Genomic DNA, 7594 nt, shown 5'->3' on the forward strand with positions numbered 1-7594 from the left:
CTTTTCACAGCAGTTTGACAAATTGCAAATCAGTAGCTTGATTTATCATAGTTCAGTAGTGGATTTTGATTTTCACAAAAATTTAAGAATAGTTCTACTTTTATCGACATGATTTTCAAATACAACAATTTGTTTTCAATTTGTTAGTTTGTTTTCAATTTGTTAGTTTGAAAGCACGACAGGGGGTTTCCGGCAGGGAAGGAGGTTAAACCCCCTGCCGGAAAGGCAGTTCCGGCATGGGGGGTTGACCCCCTGCCGTGCCTTTACGGCAGGGGGGGTCGACCCCCTGCGTTTCCGGCAGGGGGTCGACCCCCCCTGCCGGAAAGCACGGCAAGGGGTTAAACCCCCTGCGTTTCAGGTAGGGAAGGGGCGTACAGCGTGAAGAAGAAGAAGAAGAAGAAGAAGAAGAAGATTACCTGCGCGTCGTCGGACGGTGGCGGGAGGTTGACGGGGAGCGGCAGCTGGCGAGCGCCGGCTGGCAAGCGATGGACGGGGAGCGGCGGCTGGCGAGCGGCGGCGGCCGGACGATGGCGAGAGCCGATGGGCGGCGGGAGAGAGCAATACAGCGAAACAGGGAAAAGAGAAAGAGGGATGGGATTAGGGATTTACGCGACATTTAGCGACGGCTTAGCGACGGAATGTTTCCGTCGCTAAGCCGTCGCTAAACCAAAATACCAAAAAAGTGACGGAATATATTCTGTCGCTACGCCGTCGCTAATTAGCGACGGATTAGCGACGACAGAGTTCCCTCTCTAAATCCATCACTAAAATGGTGTTCTTGTAATAAAAAGTAGCGACAAAAACATGCAGTCGCTAATCCGTCGCTAAGTAGCGACAGATTAGCGATAAAAGTCGTTTCCTCGCTAATCCGTCGCGAATTAGCGACAGATTCTATCTCTAGCTAATCTGTCGCTAAGTAGCGACGGAAAAAATCCGTCGCTAATTTCCGTCGCTAATTAACAATTTTCTTGTAGTGTTGGTTTCCTTAAAGTTTTTCTCTTGCTTCTTGTCACTTTTCCCTCACTTCTTAAGTTTTTCATCTGCACTTCATATTGCTTTCTCTGTGTTTTCTTTTCATTGTTCATGCACTTGCATAATCACTTTATAACTGTATCCTGCTTAGTTATCACCTTATACAACCTTTTATTTCACCAACAGGGGCTCTGTGTACCAATGGGGGGCTCCACTTGTTTGGTAGGAGCAGCTAGTGCACGCGTTGCAGGTTCAAAACCCAATGGTATAGATGTATAACTGGCAGAGGTCTGCCTAACCCTAGCTGGACTTTAAAAATAAAAATAAATAACAGGTGCTTTGTGTGGTTGGTAGGAGCTATCAGTGCATGTCTCCTTGTGATGCGACCTTGCAGGTTCAAACCCCAGTTGGTAGTATGTCAGTGCATGTCTCCTCCTTTACATTCAAGATCAACAAGCCTTACAAATACTCAACGTACTCGATGCACACTTCTCTAGTTATACTATAAACTTGAGAATTGACAAGATTTGCCGGTTCCAACCTTTCTCAGACTTTGACCCTTTTTCTTCATTTTTTGCTTTGGAGGAAAACTCAATTTAATCAATACAAGAACTGTGTGTGAGAGATTTTATAACCTACTGGGAAAACAATATACGTAGATTAATCACCGAGGTGGTATCCCATGTGGTAAGTGGGGTCATGTGCCAAGCTGAAGGCCTAGGATCGAATCCCTCTGCCACATGAGGTTTAAGAGATATCTGGTTGGGGTCTGCCTAACCCCAGCTTGCCATTCTAAAAGAAAAAATCTACGTAAATTAATAAGTTAAGGACGTGTTTCAATTGGCTAATAACTTTTTTTCTTACCATTGTTTGGGGGTGGGGTGATCACAATTTGGTTACTCTTTCCCTTATCTATCATCATGCACTAACTTGGGAACTTATTGTTGCAAGTTGGTTTGACCAAATCTGATCTATCTATCTATCAGAGAGAGAGAGAGAGAGAGAAAGAGAGAGAGAGAGAGAGAGAGAGAGAGTAATGCGCTCCTTTTGCCCACCTTCTCATTCTGCCTCGTCGTGTCCCCTCAAAATTCATTGTTTTTGGTATTTCACTACAAGAAAAATGCATAATGGCGACGGATGCTATCCATCGCTAATCCGTCGCTGTACATGTTTACGATGGATTTTGCGACGGATATCATCTGTCGCATAACCCTAGTCGTTAATTGCGATGGAATTTATCTACCGCAAATCCGTCGCTATGTTGCGACAGTTTAGCAATGAATCATGTACGTCACAAATTCATAATTAAACGATGACCGATTTGGTTAAGCGACAAAATTTAATCTGACGCTATTTTCGTTGCTACCATTCATCGACGGATGAATATCCGTCGCTAATTAGCGACGGCTTAAATTTTGTCGCAAATCAACAACTACCTCAAATTGGCGGCGAAGTAGCGACGAATATTATCCGTCGCTACTCCGTCGCAAATTTGTAATAAAAATTTTAATTTTTTTTTGAAATATTTTGAAAATCGAAAAAAAATTCTCGTATAATTCATATATCCTGCTTATAAAAAAATAGTACAAATAAAAAATGCATACAAATTAAACAGAAATGCTAAGTTAAGCAAACTTTAACTACCAAGTACATTCCTTGAGAAGTTATAATTAGTTACAAGTTTGTCAAACAAATTAAACAAAAAAATCTAATCCTCACCAAGATTTTGGGCATCATCCTCTTCATTTTCTCGATCTGCCACTTCCTTCATGCCTCCATCAGTTCCTCTACGTTGATCATCTCCATCATCCTACAAAAGAGAACCAAAATGTTAGTATTTATAAACAAAACATAATGAAATAAATTATATGCAATCTATCTAATCTAATGCAACAAAGTAAATGGTTGAATGACAAATAGACTAATAATAAACTGAAGGACATTAACAAAATTATAAGAAAAAATTTATAGCAATTCAATCATGCATACCTGACGGGTACCTGAGCTCATGTTAAATGCAGATGAAGTTCTATTGTCCTGAAAAAAGTTGCACAACTCATTACGGACAAGGTTGAGAATGACTTTATTTAAAAAGTGTTGCATTTTGTCCTCAAGACGCTGATAAACACCATCCCAAGACACAATAGGGTGAATAGGACATTGAGAGTTGATGCTGGCAGGAGAACTCTGTGAGCCCGGGCTGCAGGAGGCAATGACTGGTGTGGTGTTCATGTTACTCTAAAACCCGAACACACGACTCTTTTTGGGTTCACCTGTAGCAGTCACCCATGTTGCAGGATCAAAAAACGGATGCTGAGTGGAGTCATTGTCATATCGTTGTATCATTTGCTACTCGTATGATTCCTACAAAGTAATAATTAGAATATGAATTAAGAATTAAGAATTAAGAATTATAATATTTATGATAACATAATTCAAAGTAACTTGTATATTACAATATTTATTAATACAATAAATGCATACCATTGTCGCTCTCGCCTTCTCTGATACAAAATCTCTCGTGCTCTTACATTTATGTGTTTCAATAAACACATCCTTGTAAGGCACAATGCTTCCTTTTTCTGCTTCCTGAAATGTGACATGATATAAAAAATTGATTAATAAGTATGCAAAAATACTCACAAATTTGACTATATATATATATATATATATATATATATATTGATGACTTACCATTTTCTTCTGGTGGCTCCCAAAAGTCCTAGATCCACCTGTGTGTAGATATGCATCAAGCATCGCTGTTGAGTTTTTTGCAGCCTTTACTGAGCGGTTTCGAAAATCATTGCTCGCCCACTTGTTGCATATGCCCTCCCAATAATCTCTCATGACAATAGCTGGCCCATGGCCCTTCCACTGTAGTGGATCATCTATCCCACCAGCTATTTTTTTTACTGCAGTCTTCATATTATGCACCATGTTGGCAAATCGATTGACAACCACCTTCTGCCACACTACCTTCAGGTCCTTCTCCTCGTTTGCACTCACGAAGCAATGGAAGGCCTACAAATACTTTCAGAATGTTAGCACACATTTCAATAAAATACTGCTTGTTATGATAAATGATTGCATACCATGAACGAGAAAATTAAGTTGTCCAACACCTCTCTCGGGTACTCTTTCCATTGTGCTACCGGTCCTGGAAGATGATGCAGTAATAACTTCGTAATTCCTCATATTACTTCTTGCTACTCAAACCTCGCACTGCACATGAAAAGATACACATTAACAATCGACTGTCAATATACATTTTTTTATAAGTTAAATATTAAACAAGTGATAATGAAATACTTACGGTCGGTCATCGATATACACTATTTGAATTACTTGTCGTGGGTCACACGAAGAAGACCTTGCATCCGGTGTATGTAGGTCATGTGTATGTGAAACAACACCTACAGAACAATGAGTTAGAAATTCATATAATATAAATTTCAACTAATCAAATATATAATTATTTAAATGATATACCTATCGAAGGAGCCCGTGAAGAAGAAGGCTCAGATTGGCTACCATTGGGTCCTCGACGATTGTGTCCTCCATGAACCATATTCTAACAAATTAAAATGTATTGGCAATACATTCAAACATTGTATTACATTTCAATATATTCAAATCATTCAGATCAAATTAAAAAAACCTTCATGCAAGACATTCAAAGATTGCAACACATTTCAATATATTCAAATTAATATAATACATTTCAATACATTCAAATCATTGAGATCAAATTGAAAAAAACTTTATGCAAGACATTCAAACATTGCAACACATTTCAATATATTCAAATCAATGCAATACATTCAAATCATTCTAATCATTCAGATCATTCATATCAAATTGAAAAAAACTCCATGCAAGACATTCAAACATTGCAACACATTTCAATATATTCAAATCAATACAATACATTTCAATACATTCAAATCATTCTAATCATTCAGATCAAATTGAAAAAACCTTCATGCAAGACATTCAAACATTGCAACACATTTCAATATATTCAAATCAATACAATACATTTCAATACATTCAAATCATTCAAATCAAATTGAAAAAAACTTCATGCAAGACATTCAAACATTGCAACACATTTCAATATATTCAAATCAATATAATACATTTCAATACATTCAAATCATTCATATCAAATTGAAAAAAACTTCATGCATGACATTCAAACATTGCAACACATTTCAGTATATTCAAATCAATACAATACATTTCAATACATTCAAATCACTCTAATCATTCAGATAATTCACATCAAATTGAAAAAACTCCATGCAAGACATTCAAACATTGCAACACATTTCAATATATTCAAATCAATACAATACATTCAAATCATTCTAATCATTCAGATCAAATTGAAAAAACCTTCATGCAAGACATTCAAACATTGTAACACATTTCAATATATTCAAATCAATACAATACATTTCAATACATTCAAATCATTTAGATCAAATTGAAAAAAACTTCATGCAAGATATTCAAATTAATACAATACATTTCAATAGATTCAAATCATTCAGATCATATTGAAAAAAACTTCATGCAAGACATTTAAACATTGTAACACATTTCAATATATTCAAATCAATACAATACATTTCATTACAATCAAATCATTCTAATCATTCAGATCATTCATATCAAATTGAAAAAAACTCCATGCAGGACATTCAAACATTGCAACATATTTCAATATATTCAAATCAATACAATACATTTCAATACATTCAAATCATTCAGATCATTCATATCAAATTGAAAAAAAAACTTCATGCAAGACATTCAAACATTGCAACACATTTCAATATATTCAAATCAATACAATACATTTCAATACATTTAAATCATTCTAATCATTTAGATCATTCATATCAAATTGTATTACAAGTTGTATTTCACTAGCTCGTGAATGACTCATCATCACTTGTCTGACTTTCATAGTCTTCTTCCTCCTCCTCATCTTCATCATCATCTTCATCATCATCTTCTTCATCTTCATTTAGCGTCCATCAACTTCGTATATCATTTGGAACACATTCTTTCATGCATGTGCCATCAGCCAATAGAGATATGACATGCATATCATGTGCGACATTGTGACCATAAAAGAAGTCATACATATCATCTGATTGATAGTATTCATCATCTTTATCAATCTTGTCTTCCTGTAACTTATCATACTCGGGGTATATTTTAGACTTCACCTTACAAGTTGCCACCATTCATTTCTATCTGACTTTATTGTAGTTGGATATGATGTATAGTACACTTGTTGAGCTTGTGAGGCTAATATGAATGGTTCATATGTTCCAAACCTTAACTTATCATTTGCCTCTACAATGCCTGAGACTTTGTTGACTATAGTTGCCATGGGATCAAACTATTGACACTTGAATAAAGTTAAGCTATTATTTGTGCCTAAGTAAGTCAACTCCATTATTTCTTCTATAACACCGTAGTAGTCATGTTCATTTTCACTATAACTGCTACCCTTGATGCACACGCCACTATTCATCGTTGACTTGTTGACACCATAGTCTTTTGTATGAAAACGATAACCATTTACGATGTACCCGTTATAACACTGCACAACTTTAGACAAACCATTTTGTAAATCACATATTCCTTGATCTTTAACATCACCATGGTGGACCTACAAGCACAAACAAGGACTATGATCACGACAAGTATCTTATTATTGTATAAAAGGAAAAAATGTATACAATCATCCTTACTAACTCTTTCAACCATGCCATAAATTTATTTTCACGTTCTTTCTGTACTTCTGCATCAGTGAGTTGTGGAAGTTTTCTTCGCAACTCTAGATCAAATCATCTACACTTAACATAAACTTATTTTACAGAAACATGTACACACGTATAGAACTGAATGTTACGTATTAACTATACTTACTCAATGTATGGGCCGATTGTTGAGTAATTGAAAATGATATATATTTGTGTTGTGTCTTGCTCTCGATCTTCCAAGTGTCTTGACCGACAACTTCCAAATGCATGTCCAAGTGGTTGAAATATAGAAAATTTGTCAGTTCCAGTTAATTGTTCTCCATCATCATTACGAGGTGGACATGTGTAACGTGTTGGAATGTGAGATTCAAAGTACATAGATGAGAAATTTGAAATCTCTTCCAAGGTGTACTCCTCACAAACAGAGCTCTCTACTCTTGCTTTATTTCGAACATTTTTTTTGAGGTCAAACATGCATCTGTCAATAATATACATCTCGGATTAAAATAAATTTCTCAATAGTATTGAAAAGAAAAATTAAAATAAACATATACCTTTCAAATGGGTACATCCACCGGTATTGCACAGGTCCACCAACCCTAAGTTCATATGACAAATGTATGACCACATGTTCTATAACATAAAAAAATGCTGGTGAAAATATCTTCTCTAGCTGACAAATAGTATTTACGACAGATTCCTCTAGATTCTTTACCTTAGATACTACAACTTTAGTTGCGCACAATGTTCTAAAAAATCTACTCAACTCGGACAATACCCCGCATATAGTTTGTCTAACATATCATAGAATGCTAGGAGTATCAACCGTTGCATAATGA

The sequence above is a fragment of the Nuphar pumila genome, chromosome 2, assembly GCF_984573655.1.
Source record: "Nuphar pumila chromosome 2, dmNupPumi1.hap1.1, whole genome shotgun sequence".
Classification (NCBI taxonomy): Eukaryota; Viridiplantae; Streptophyta; class Magnoliopsida; order Nymphaeales; family Nymphaeaceae; genus Nuphar; species Nuphar pumila.